This window comes from Macadamia integrifolia, chromosome 7, assembly GCF_013358625.1.
Source record: "Macadamia integrifolia cultivar HAES 741 chromosome 7, SCU_Mint_v3, whole genome shotgun sequence".
Lineage (NCBI taxonomy): Eukaryota > Viridiplantae > Streptophyta > Magnoliopsida > Proteales > Proteaceae > Macadamia > Macadamia integrifolia.
The window spans coordinates 18,095,821-18,110,605 of record NC_056563.1 but is presented as its reverse complement, the minus strand read 5'-3'; positions in this window follow the sequence as shown (position 1 = coordinate 18,110,605).

Genomic DNA, 14,785 nt, shown 5'->3' with positions numbered 1-14,785 from the left:
ATACTGGAACTATTCATGAGGTTACAAATGATAGTACCATATTGATGTTGTGGGGTTTGGATGTATTCAAATTGTATGTCTATGATCTTGAAGTTAGTAATGGTCATGTGGACAAGTATTGGTTGAATGGTTACCCCAATGACATTGTATACAGAGAAGACCTGAGTGTGATAGGACTATTGGTTGTATGGCACAGTACATGATAGTGTGGGGATTTGTAGGGAAAAGCAAACAATTAGAAGGCTTGCTGGTGCATGCAAAGCTATCACGGGAGCAATAAGCGGTGATAGTAGTGGTTCTATTGGGTCAGAAAATGCTATTGCAAATGCAATTGACAAAGGGAAAGCATCTGCTAATGCTACTGCTATTGATGTGAAAGGAAGAGCCATTGGTACAGGTGATGCAAATAGTATTGAACCAAACAGGGAATCTGAGATGTTGAAGGCTATTAGTAACAGTGCTGTTAATTCCGATGAGTCACACCATAGTTCTCGCTCACTGATTTCTGGTGAAGGTTGGGGTCAAGAAAGTGGAGACAATACTGATGATGAAAGTGTTAGGAATGAAAATCAGTCTAATGGGACTAATATGGAGAAGGGGAATGAGGGGGAATCAGTGATGATAGTCAAGGTGCTAATAAGATAGACTTTGTGGAAGGTGCTACATTTAGAGATTTCAACCATTTCAGGGCACATCTACAGGATTTTGTAATTCAGGAAGGGTTCCAAATTATGAGATAAAAAAAATGAGAAAGCAAGAGTAACGGCTATATGCAAGGAAAAGGGCTATACATGGAGAGTACATGCTTCACCAACGAAGGATGGTCACATATATGATTAAGACATTTAATCCAAAGCATACATGTATTAGAGACTTAGACAATAAGTCTGCTACATCAAAGTGGATAGCTGAGAAGATTGCTCCACCACTTAAGTCTAATCCAGGCTTAACTGTCAAGGATTTGGTTATATCTATGAAGGAAATTTTCAAAATCAACATTCCTTACAAGAGGATGTGGAGGGCACGTAATATGGAAATTAAAATAAATGTTGGGAAATATAACTTGTCTTATGCAAGACTTCTTAATTATAGGGATTTGGTTTTACAGAAGATGCCTAGTAGTACTTTTAAATTGCAGTATGCTGTGAAAAAAGAAATGACAGAATCCTAAGTTTTTGAGGGTGTTTGTTGGTTTCAAACCATACATACAAGATTTCTGTAAAGGATGCAGACCATTTATAGATCTTGATGGCCGTCACCTAAAGGATAGGTATGGTGGAGTGCTATTGGCAGCCGTCTCTACTGATGGAAACAATGCTTTGTACCCAGTTGCTTATGGTGTTGTTGAGGTTGAGTGTAAAGATAGCTATACTTTTTTCTTAAATGCTTACGTGAAGCTCTTGGAGATAGCAGTAAAGACTTGACTTTGACATTCATGTCAGACAGGAAAAAGGTAAGTTGTTGCCATTCTATTTAAATATTTTTGGTTTTTATGTATTGTGATTTATTACTCATCATAATATGACATTGGTGCAGGGAATATCTAATGCCATTACTACATCTTTCCCACAGACTCATCAGAGGGTTTGTTGTAGACATTTATATCAGAACTTTAACTCCAAATATCATGGTATGTTATTAAAAGTACATTTTTGGACAGCTGCAAGAGCATATACTTTTGTCCAGTTTGGAAGAGAAATGAAGGCTATCAAGGAAATTAATTCAGAAGCATATGACTGGTTGGACATCCACCCCCAAGCTATGGTCTAGGCATGCATTTGACATTAGGGCTAAGAGTGACAACCTTACAAACAATACAACTAAATCTTTCAACCAATGGATATCAGATGTAAGAGATAAGCCCGTATTGAGTGTGATTGATCAAATACGGATTAAGTTAATGGATAGATTGTATAAATTAAACCATTATGGGCTTGATTATGTGTATGAAGATACCGTCACACCTATGGTCAAGAAAAATACTAGACAAGATTCAGCAAAAGTCTAGGGGTTTTATAGTCCATTTATCAAGTTTGGTTGCATTTGAGGTGATAGATTTTCATCAAAATAGATTTGTGGTGCAATTAGTAGACCAAACGTGTGGTTGCCGTGAATGGGAGTCTATAGGATTGCCTTGTGTATATCCAGGGACGGTTATTTCACATATGCGGTTGAAGATTGATGATTATTGTGATGAATTTTATAGTGTGAAGAAGTATATGGATACATATAAGGAGATGATCCAACTGCTTCCAGATTTGATTGATTTGAGTTATACTCACCACATCGGTATGCTACAGCATCTAGAACTCAAAAGAAGGCTAGGAAGACCCAAATAGGGCAAAAAAAGAGAGTTTGATGATCCTCCTGCTAGTGAGTTCAAGAAGAGGTCTTCAAGCGTAAGATGTGACATATGCGGGAAGACATGCCACAACAAAAGGACATATCCGAGAGATCCTGATACAAGGAATCGGGTATCAAATGGTGTGAAGATATGACTAACTCTTTTGAGTTGATATTGAATATTTTTTAGGCTACTAATACATATGTTCTCTATTCATATGTGTAAAGAAAGCGAAGGGATGCATCAAGGGAAAGATATCTGCAGCTCGTAAATAATGACGAGGTCACAGACATATATAACAGGCATACAAGATACTATACAACAGAGAACAATAGCACGCTTGTCAGCCAAGTACGCGAGGAGGAAAGCAGCAAAGGCAAAAGCAACTGCAGATGCTACAAACAAATGAAGGACCAGATCTTTATGTCTTTATGCAAAACTCCCTCAGTGTGATGTTCTGTTGTGGGTGATTTGGTATTCGGTTAATAAGAGTGGGGTCTACGACTGTTAATTTTGTATCACTTTGTGTGGGTTTTGAAAGTATGTTTAAGTTTGTATCCAGTTGGAAACAATGGAGTTATGTTTTTTTTTTTTTTTTTTTTTTTTTTTTTGTTGGTATGAGAACAGAAACAATGGCGTAATGTTTATTGTGTGTGGATTTGAATCAATGGTATTATGCTTTTTCTAAGATATGAATATTGATATTTACCACAGGTTGAGTATTAAATGGAAAATATTAGCAAATGCTGCCAAATTTTTTTGTGAAAAGACTTAGTTACTACTCATAGGAAGATTCAGTGCAAATAGAACTTGTTCCTTACATTAGCATCACAACACTACATAAGACGGATATAACCTACATTACAGTGGATTTTTTTTTATCAATTCTTAACTAATAACAGTAAATAAAGACCAACAAGAACACAAAGTACAATCTTCATAATTCCATAAGACTTCTCCAACTACTTTACTCTCTTTTTCAAAGCACGCATATCTTCATTCTTTTGTTGTTTTTCTTGACTGCATTCACCAACCACTGTCTAAGAATTGTTATGAGGATTGCCACCAATAATTGGCAGTAAGCTAAAGGAATTTATAGGTTCACACCATGAGAAAAATCCACAACCATTTGGTGCATCTGGGTAGCTATTTGAGTTTTAAAAGTAACTGCAAGCGTACAGATCAGTGTAGCTAACGGCTCGAACACAAGGAGAGCAGTCACTTATTTTTAGCTTCTTTTAGTAATGCGAAAGTGCACAGATTGACAATTGTGATCTACTTCTAACTACAGCCCTAAAACATATGCATCTAAAACGAACATCCTAACTAACACATCTAAGAAAATTGGAATTGAAATTGTAATAAAAATTGAACGACCTAACCATTCAAATCTAACCCTAACCCTTCGTCATCTAGGAATTTAAATACTCAAATCATGCAATTAAAAAGCAAATAAATGAAAGTGAAAGTGCTGAAAGAAAAAGTGCTAAAAAGTAAATAAATAAAATAAAAGGGGGAAAAAGCTAGAGAGAGGCACATAAGTAGGTATCTCTACTTAGCCCGAGAGATGCACCATAAATAATATGAGCTTCTCTACTTGACCAGAGAGTACTCTTACAAGGGTTTTTCTACTTGTCTTAGAGGGAAGGGATGCAATAAAAATAATCAAAGTAAAATGATAGTTTCATAGCTAGAGAGGGGCAACGCCAACACATCCATCTAGCCAAGGACCTTGGGGGAAGGGGAAAGCATCAAAGTAAAAATTGAAATTGAAATCTAAAATTAAGAATGAATGGGTAGCAAGAAGAGAGAATGAGAGGGGGGTGAGAAGACTATTGTAGAAGCCTACTTACCTGAACTTCCATACTTGAATCCTTGAATTAAAATAACTTGGTTGATTTGAAATAATACCAGCCCTAAAACCGGATCTGAACTAAATCAAATCTAAAATTGCTAGGACTAGAGAAGACAAATTCAAAAGAGAAAAACTGAACTTGAAAGGGATGCTCTATAGCTTGTTATTGTCACCTAGAACTAAGCCTAGAACTAGAAATTAAAATTATTACACCTTTGAATAACTTGAATAACATGAACCATAAAAAAAAAAAAAAAAAAAAAAATTGCATTCATTAAACAAGAACCAATTGCAAAAGTGTTTAAAGCCAAAAGCAAAGAAGAACTAAAACTAGAACTAAAGCACAATTAAAACTAGAGAAGAAAAGAGGAAGAGAGAACCCTAAAAGAGAAGTGTCCCCTCCCTCCCCTTGGTCGACTTTCTTATAAAGGGAATGGGAGGGAGTATAACGATTTTTGGTTTTCTAGTTTAGGATATTTTTTGAGATTCTTGTTGATGAGGTGGAAATTAGGAGGGAAGAGACAAAAATGAGAAAATAGGGGAGAGAATGAGATTGATGACCAAGTGTGGGTCTCTCTTGGATCGAATTTGTGTGGTGGAGGAGAGAGAAGAGAGAAAATAGGGGAGAGAGAAGATTGGATGATTTTTCCTTCATATTTTTTCTCTCTCTTCAAACTTGTACACAAAGCTCTCCCTTGGCCGACCTCCCATGCTTTAAATGATGAGTAGGAGAGAGAAAATCTCCTAAAAAAATGGCAGTCAAGAGGTTCGAACTTGAGACCTTCTGGTGAGTAAGGGATTTTTGCACACAATAACTCACCAACTACGCTAAGTAGTTGTTGTTACCAAAAAAGAATCTTCAATCACTCAAGGGGGGTCCATCGATCCTTGTTTGGCATTTGAAATATTTCTTGTACACTTGGGACAACTGCAAATGGGCTGATTTTGCATCTCAGTTCAGTTTTGATTTATTATTCTTTTTCTAGCCTGAAAAGAATAATCACTTGTACGAGTGACCAAAAGAATGTGTACTTTCAATGCAACAAGTCCATCTTACTCAGAATTTTGTCCTCTTCACAAACCATGAAAGATATGGGACTTCTTTATGTGTAAAATTGGAGATACGGCTCCTGATAATCCTTAAGGCATTGAAAACATAAAACTTGTAAAAAAGAGAGTAAAACCCAAGGTAGGTCCATTCTAAATATGTAAAATGCATGTTTTTATACTCTAGATTTCATACATAAATGTGCTCATCAGCAGCAATAGTATAGCATGTTCGGATTCGACTTTGACTCTGATATACGTACTAGTGCCCTTTTTAGATTTTGACATTTACATCGGATGTTGATATACTTCAATGCAGATGCACTACTGTCATTGACACTTGATGTTGACATAGTCTAACTGCAAATTAAACATAGAAATCCATAATTTTGAAGAATAGTAGAAATAACAGGAAAAAAATGAAGGAGAATTTTCAATTGAAGTATTAATCTGTAGAATTTCACCAAATAAGATAGAGAAATTCAATTTCTTGGATGGTAAATTCAGTTCTAGTTTTCTGAGATGAAATGTTATGCCTATGAATATGAAGTTGATCCTTTTAAGGGTCATTCCAAAATTCAATGGGTCGCACTTTATGTTCCAACACCAGAAGACGAAGTGGGTCGCAATGGGATTGCTTCTGCTTGGGCAGGATTTGAGAATGAGAGGAGTGTCATTGACAGAATCCTACCTATTGCAAACAAACTTTTGTCGAAAAGAGGCTAGTTGTACATGGTCATTGACAGACTTCTACATGTCAAATGGATGTCGCAAAAAAACTAATTCTACTTCTAGTATTTGGTTGCAGAAACTTACATCACAGGCCAGTGGAGATCTGTTGATATCAATTTCTTTGTTGCCGTCGATCTCTTCGTCACCTTCGATCATGCCTGATGGGTCCAAAATCCTCCCTGTTGTAGAGATGGAGGTGAGTGAAATGTGAGGGTTTCATATTGGGGTTTATGAGGGTAGGGATAAGGGTAAAATGGAAAAACGAATAAGCTGTTATAGGCAGAAGGGTAGAATCGTATTTTAACATCCACAACTAACAGTCTACTAACAGTGTTATCTGACAGGGGAGGTCTGCGGAATATTTTAAAACAGAGGGGAGGAGGTTGGAATAAAAGCAAAATACAAGGGAGGGGGATGTAAATTGCTCTAGCTGAAATTTAGTGAAAATCAGATCTCTCGCATTTTGTTGCTCACATACTAGGTTTTAGTTGAAACATAATGGTTCATAGTAAAAGAATTGGATGGCTGAAAAAAAATACAATATATGAAAAAGTATATCTATTATTGAATCTGAATAAAATTTGATATCGCCTAATTTTGATATACATTGATATACATACTATCGCACGTCACTCTCCGATGCATATATATGAAGAAACTTGTTGCAAATTTAGAGATACTCTGGAGATGTTGGCCTTGAAAATTTTTTAGGAAATGAATGTTCATTGGTTGCATGGCCTCTACACCCAAACACAAAGGACGGTGAGATGATGCCCCCACCTTTATTGATGGCCATGTGTGTTCCCTCATTGGCCCCTACACTGAGGTAGGGGTCGTGCGACTAGGAGCGTTCTTTTCCCATTAAGTTTTTGTCAACTTTTTTATGAAATAAAATTATATGAAAAACTGCAATATTAATTTCTTAGGGGATTAGGCGTCTTAGTATGTCAAAGGTTGGTCCAACGGCTGGTGTGGTGTTTCCATTGATATGGTAATAGTATCTAAAAGAGAAGTTCTTTCTGAGGGTACGCAGCTTCCACCAGCTTTCCCCCACCTCAACTATTGTCTCTCTCTCTCTTTTCCAACCATTGTTTATCTCTTTTTTTTTTTTTTTTTTTTTTTTAGACCACATGAGTCCTTTCACATGGAGAAGGAGAGAGACTGGGGGAGACTGCAGTTTCCCACAGAGAACACTCCGGCAAGTTTCAAATACATTTGCAATTGTTTGAAATTCATGCCCATGGCAATAGGTACTCGAAAATATCAATTCTACAATCGAGATAACATTGGCATGTGACTTGTAGCATGCTTCACCGTCATAATTCTTAGGTTTATTGTTGTAATCCAATAAGATCAAAAGATATAAGAAGTCAACCTGTTCCTCCAATCAAGTTTCCACAATACTTCTCTATCCTCCCAACTGCACTTAAGTCCACTTGGCATCATTGAGCTTCCCTACTTAACTTGCGACGTTCAAAAGGTTCTTCATGTGGAATAGAGACTAAAGAATCTCATCTGATCTTTGATTTCTTTCTTTTATTTTCCCAACGAGATCTCTTGATTTTAATCAGTATTAATAGGTCCAAGAGTCAGATTTCAAGCTTTAGTGACTAAATGGGGTAACACGTGTTACGTATATAATCAATTGGGGCAAGAATCAATCTCAAGCTTTAGTTGCTAAATGGGCAACACGTGTATGTATATAAAAGTATTTGTTTTCAAGGGTTTTGGTTGGAGATCTGTTTATAACTTCTATTTTATAATTTTTTTTTTGGTAGAATTCTATTTTATAATTTCTAATATATATATATATATATATATATATATTTTTTTTTTTTTGGTAGAAGTGAAAATTGAATTTAAGAATGGAAAGAGAACGTATAATTACATCATTATCATTATGTACACTTTCATGTCTCTTTCTCTTGACTAAATTTCGATCGCTTAGCTCTGCTTACTTTTTTTTTTTTTTTTTTCTCTCTTTTGCTGGAATAGCTCTGCTTACGTCAAGTCTCTCACTCTCTTGAGGTGGAACAGTTGATCCTAGTCATACATGCATCTACTATAAATCTATCTAACCCCAAAACTTAATCAATTTCATATATACGTGTGAAACTTTTAATCACATCTAATCACATGTGTCAGGATATGACTTGATGTTCATCTAAGAAATTTTCCATTAATGAATCCCCCAACCTCAAACGTTTGAGGGACTCTCCATTGATGAATGCCACCAAGACCATGCCTTCATTAGTGTTGGCCACTAAGGTCACAATGTTCCGGGATGGAACAATGATTTGGCAGACCATTGGCCTCCCCTGTGTGAGCTTCGATCTACGGTGACATGTCACACTCCAACCTTTCCTATATCAACTCTAGTCCATGCAACCAACGTGGCCTTGGGACTACACGAACCCACTTCTCCTTCGTCCTACATATATGCGAAGTGCACCCTAAGTCAGACAAAACAATAGATACACATACATTACAAACTCTCTTCAATAAGACTGCAACCTTGTGGTTGCAAAATTCTACTGTTGTTTGCTTGGAGAACTGACTTAATCATCAGAGAGTCCACTATGGTTGTCCTCCCTTTATATTTTCCTTTGACTCTTTGTATGTAGGTCATCCAGTTGGATTTTCATGGCAACAGATTGGTGTCGTCTGTGGAAACACAAAAGAAGTTGTAGTGGAAGATATTCTTGTCATTTCTCATCATAGTAACCTGAAGAGCAATGAACGCTAGGAACGTAGGTTCCAACCTAGTTTTGACAACCTCAAATCTAGCCAATGGAGGAGGCACGGCTTTGCCCATAACGACGATCAGTATGGTCCCTAGGTCCTTGTAACATCGTACATCACAACCATGCAGAACTAATGGCAGTCATTGACAGAGACAATCCACCAGAATATCCAATGAATGGGAAGGACACATATCTATTAGAGCCCCCGTCCTCTTGACTGCAATGACAATTGTGAGGACTGGGCGGGGTATCCTGGACCTCCTCCCCCTCTTTTGCCTCTGCTTTGTAAAAATAAGTGGCATCTTGGTCCAACGGCTTTTATTGATTTGGATTCGCCATCTAGATTAGGGTCTAGGATTCATCTAATTGACATTGAAATAGAAATGAATCTATCTGAATTTTCTAACCACTGGTTAGGATTTGTGTCAGGTTGCGATCTGAGGAAGGGGATAAGCACATCGGTCTACCCGGTAAAAATCAGACTTCAAACCTAAGTCTACAAATAAGTTATTGAATGGGTCGTCTGGGTTTTGTGCTTGTACAAACATTATAATCATCCATATATTGAAAAGAAGACATGACCTAAAATGTAAAGGGGAAGTTTAAATCCAGATACTTGTATACAGCTACTTTGTACGGTTAGCATACAGAATATAAAGCAAGCATGTATAAATATAATGCCCCCAACCCCATTAATATTGCACAATATTATCCTCTTTGGCTCATGGGCTTCAAGGCTTTAAAATGTGTTTTTCCATGTTAAGCAGGCTTTAGGTTATTAATTAGCCGAGTAAACCCCCTAGATGATGTGGGACTAAAGTTTTTACACCCTCACTGATCTCCCAAACACCCTGGTACTAGTAATATTCTTAGTGAGGACACCTTACCTGTCTCCCAAGTGGGTCTGATACTTGTCATATCCTTGGATGTCACAATCTTTCCTCCTTTTGGCACAGCATCCACACTGTGGCCCCACACACTATCGATGTCTACTCTGATATCATTTATAATTCTCTGGCCCCATTAACCTTGCACAATATTATCCTCTTTGGTCCATGGGCCTCAAGGCTTTAAAACGTGTTATGCCATGTCAAGGAGACTAGAGGTTATAAATTAGCCTAGTTTTCTCCCCCTAAGCTATGTGGGACTTGCATACCCTCACCGATCTCCTAAACACACTGGTACTAGTTGCATTTTTAGTAAGGACACCTCACCGATATCCCAGGTGGGTCTGATACTTGCCTTATTCTTGGGTATCACAATTTATCATTTATAACGTCCTGGCCCTGTTAATCTTACACAATATTGTCCTCTTTGGCCTATGGGTCTCAAGACTTAAAAACACGTTGTACGATGTTAAAGAGGTTAGAAGTTATCAACTAGCCCAATAATCTCTCCCTGGGCGATGTAGGACTAAAGTTTACATACCCTCACCGATCTCCTAAACACCCTGGTACTAGTCGTATTCTTTATAACACCTTAGCTCCACTAACCTTGCACAATATTATCCTATTTGGTCAATAGGCATCGATGCTTTAAAATGCGTTATGTCATATTAAGGAGGTTAGAAGTTATTAACTGGCACAGTAATCCCTCCCTAGGCGATGTGAGACTAAACTTTGCACACCCTTATCAGTCCCCCAAATCTCCTTCTGCTTGTTGTATTCTTAGTGGGGACACTTCACCGATCTTTCAGTTGGGTCTGGTACTTATTGTATTCTTGGGTGTCACAATCTTCTCCTATTTCTGCATAGTATCTCTGTTATGGCCCCATACACTATCGAGGTTTGCTCTGATACTATTCGTAATGCCCTAGCTCTATTAATCTTGCACAATTTTGTCCTTTTGGCCCATGGGTCTCAAGACTTTAAAATGCATTGTACCATGTTAATGAGGCTAGAAGTTATTAACTAGCCCAGTAATCTCTCCCTAGGTGATGTGGGACTAAAGTTTGTATACACTCACCAATCTTCCAAACCCATTGGTACTTGACATATTGACACCTCACCGATCTCCCAGGTGAGTCTAGTACTTGTCGTATTCTTGGGTTTCACATTCTTAGTGGAAACACTTCATCGATCTTTCAGGCGGGTCTAATACTTGCCTTATTCTTAAGTGTCACAATCTTCATCATTTATAATGGCCCGACCCCATTAACCTTGCACAATATTGTCCTTTTGACAAGTCCAAAAAATCTAATCTTGAGCATGCAATACATCAAATAAAAAAAATACAAAAACATCCTAGAGTTATTGTAATATCTAAATGAAATGTATCATCATATAATTTGAACCAAGAAAAATCACCCCTAGCATAGGCTAAAAGATCTTACTCCTCAAACCTATGAAATAAAACACAAATTCTAATATAAGGGTATTGGTTTCCTACCTTTGTTGTGATCACCTGGGAGATCGGTGAAGTGTCCCCACTAAGAATACGGCAAGTACCAGGGGGTTTGGGTCGTCGCAATAGAGTAGAAATTAAAAGACAGAACTAGCCTCTAGAATTCATCTCATGAAGCATGATGTAAGTGAAATTGAACTTGGGATTGAGGTTCATTGCATACAATCAATGTTAACATGAGTTAAGCAAGTGTGCAATTTGAAGGAAAATGTGTAATGTACAAGCATGATGATGAAGAGAAAATGGCAGCAAGAAAACTACTGTAAAATTCTGATAAATTAAGGCTAACTAAAAAACATAATGGAAAATAATTCTGAAAGAGAAAAGTTTTACAAAAAACCTTTAAAAATGCATTAAGCAGACCTGCAACTCGAGATTCCATTGAAAGGAATCTTAGATCTTACATTGGTCTGCAAGGAAATTAATCCAGAAGAAATATTAGATAAATTTAAAAATAATGAAAATTGTGCATTAGCTAGATTATGAAATACTACAGTTTTAGAAGGATTTTTTTTTTTTTTTAAATCCCTATAGAAAGTCATGTAATTGGCTTCACTTCAATGCTGCTCTACTGAGGGCAGAAGTGAGTTGTGCTCAATAAAAATACAATAAATGAGATTGCAAAACAAGGAATAAAGATCTGTAAAAAGGGAAAGAAATAAGACTTACCCCCAAAAACATTTGTGAAAGGTGTTTTGTCGTTGGAATCGTGCGTGCTCAAGTATGATCAGTACAAGTTCAAACTGATGCGAAGTTCAGTAGCAGTTCCTTATAATTCTAATGCATGAATCTTGGCAAATTTGACTGAAGTTATATAGTATGTGTTCATGGGATTGTGTGTAGGATCCCCAAAACGTGGGAGGGATCATATATTTATAGTTGGAATGATCCTTGGTCACCAAGGAAGGTTTAACAATGCTTCCAAATGAGGGTGTGATCTCCTTCCTTAGAGATAGATTTGGATCTATTTATGAGAAATGTATATTCCCAGGGGGTGTGGTAAATTAACATATTTGTCACATGTGTTTTTAGAGTCCGAGAAGTCCTAGGGTATTGGTGTGTATTTAGGTACGTCCCTTGGGTGATAAGTACGAGATTTGGTTGAGATTTAGCAAAAGATTGACAGAATCCCTACAAAATTGCGAGACCTGACAAAATTTACATTCTGGCCAACACAGTTGATATTTGGCCAACATCAGCATAGGTGTAGATGGTGTTGGCCTGAGCCAGTACAACTCTAACTAGAGTTGTTTTCTTAGAGGTCCAAAACCAAACAAACCCTAGGGTCTGTTTTGGTCTTTAAAAGAGAGGAGGTCTGCCACTGCCTCTTTCTTTTACTTCTACCTATGAAGGAAAATGGAGAGGGAGAGAAAGGAGGAGGAAGTAGAAAAGGAGGAAGGAAGGAAGAAGAAGAAGGAAAGGAGAGAGAAAGTGCAGTTGTTGCCTCTCTACTACAGTTGCTACTCCCCTGCTGATGATGTTGTTCTTGCCCTTTCCATATGCTGCAAAGGTGTTGCCAAGGTTGCTGCCACAGTTAGGAATGGAGTCTGGAGCTAGACAGCTGCACTTGGACATCACCTACCATACCTGCATACCGTGGAAACCCTAATGAAGTAAAATACCCTAACCCATCCCTATGAATTGAGTTAGGGTAGGAATCGGCTAGATGTAGGGTAGGTAGATTATTTAAATTGAGAGTGGAAATTTGCTTATGCGAACCCAATACAACTTCCCATAGAAGAAGCCCCAATTCTTAGCCTCTCATTGGGATTCAATTGACTGCAGGGTTGTCCCAGATCCCTAGGTCAAAGGGCTTTTCCTAATTGGGCTAAATTGATGGCAATTGGTAGGAGGTTTGACCCCCACATAATCCCAATTTTGCCTAGAAGCTGGTAGACAGTTTAGCTGGTGCACTCAGGAAGCAAATTGGGTGAACTGAGACCCAATTGACCCAATGGAATATCCCAGAGACTTAAATTGGAATTGGGAATAGGTCCATGGGATGTAATAACTGTATGAAATGTGTAGGAATAGGAAGAGCTTTTGGGCATAGTCCCACCCCAAGTCATTAGCAATCCCCCGCCAATATGGTACAATGACCGTGAATTTTGTCATTATCATAACAAAAAGGCTCATCTCACTAATTATCGTATCAATCTCAAACATGCCATACAATATCTTTTGGACGACATATTTTATTACAATATATGGAAAGAGGATCATATAATGAGAAGTAGAATAGTACAAGAAAAATATATTGGGTGCAATGCTAGGTTTAAAGAGAGACTATTGTTAAGAGAGATTTCTTTTTTTCTATCTTTATTTCTTTCTTCCATTCCATTTCCAAATGTATGAACCACTTTTCATGTCAATGAAATCTCATTTCATTCACTTTCATAATGATTACAATGAATTTTTAATTCATTCAATTCTTCAATCACTCACATATTAATTTAGAATGTCAAATTCTTAATGATGAAAGATCTTGAGCTTTCCAATGAGCATGCAGCTTAGAGACAATCCTTATATCATTGCACTTATTAAGGGAGGCCATCTTCGACCACTAATTATTATATATAAAAAAAGAATAAGAAGAAGAAGAAGAAGAAGAAAAGAAAAAGAAAAAGAAAGGAAGAAAGAGAGATGGCTAATCTGCTTGTTCCCCCCTATTACACCTAGTCTTTTTCTTGAAAAAATGTCTCAACTTACCTCTAACCCATTATCCCAATATCCTCCTGCTTCGAATGCACCCCTAGCTTTCAGGGTGTGATTAGGAAAGATCAATAATAGAAGAAAATTTTCATTTAAAAAAAAAAAAAAATCTTTTCCAAGGAAGAATTCAGTAACCCAAATTGGGGCAATCTCAAGAAGATGCCTCAACAAGCAACGACCTTAGACAATAAATATATCTTGCGCACCAAGACAACAAAAAAAGAATAAAAATCCATTTGCTGGCATCGGATCATTTTTTTTATTCCTAAGAATGAACCGGGACCAAAAAGTTGTCGAAAAAATAAAAAGAAACACATTTTAGGAACTTCTCTGTCCCACAAATAAGGAGAAATAGGGGTTTGATCTTTAATGAGCACATGGTTAATTTGATAGGCAAAGAAGTTAGAGTAATTTATATCCCCCTCCCCTGTGTTTTGCTTATATTACATCCCCTACCACCGTGTTTTCAAATATTACACTTACCTTCCTTTTCAGTTGACACATGACTCTGTCAACTTTTGGCCATTTAGTTTTCAATTTTTTTTTTTATAATATCCATATTACCCCTCATGGAGTATGAATTACCCTTCTACCCTCTTGTGGTACATCGTTAACTAAACTAAGAAAAAGTATCGATTTAGAATACTCCCCTGCTATCTCCTTCTCCTGGGTGAACAACGACTAGGGAATGGGGAACGGCAAATGGCGATCGGCGAGCAAAGTTCGATCTCTCTTTATTATACCTTTTTTAACTATAACAATCCCAAAATTACAATTTGTGTGAAGAATGAAACGAATTGGAATATCACGAACAATTTTTCTTCCAAAATCCTAAGAAACTAACTACCCTGAGACCTTGGGTACCCTCTTCTCCATCATTTCAGATTATTCATCATCGTCCTATTCACTGCCCGATTTCAAAGGTCTCAGAGCTCATTGATAGTGACA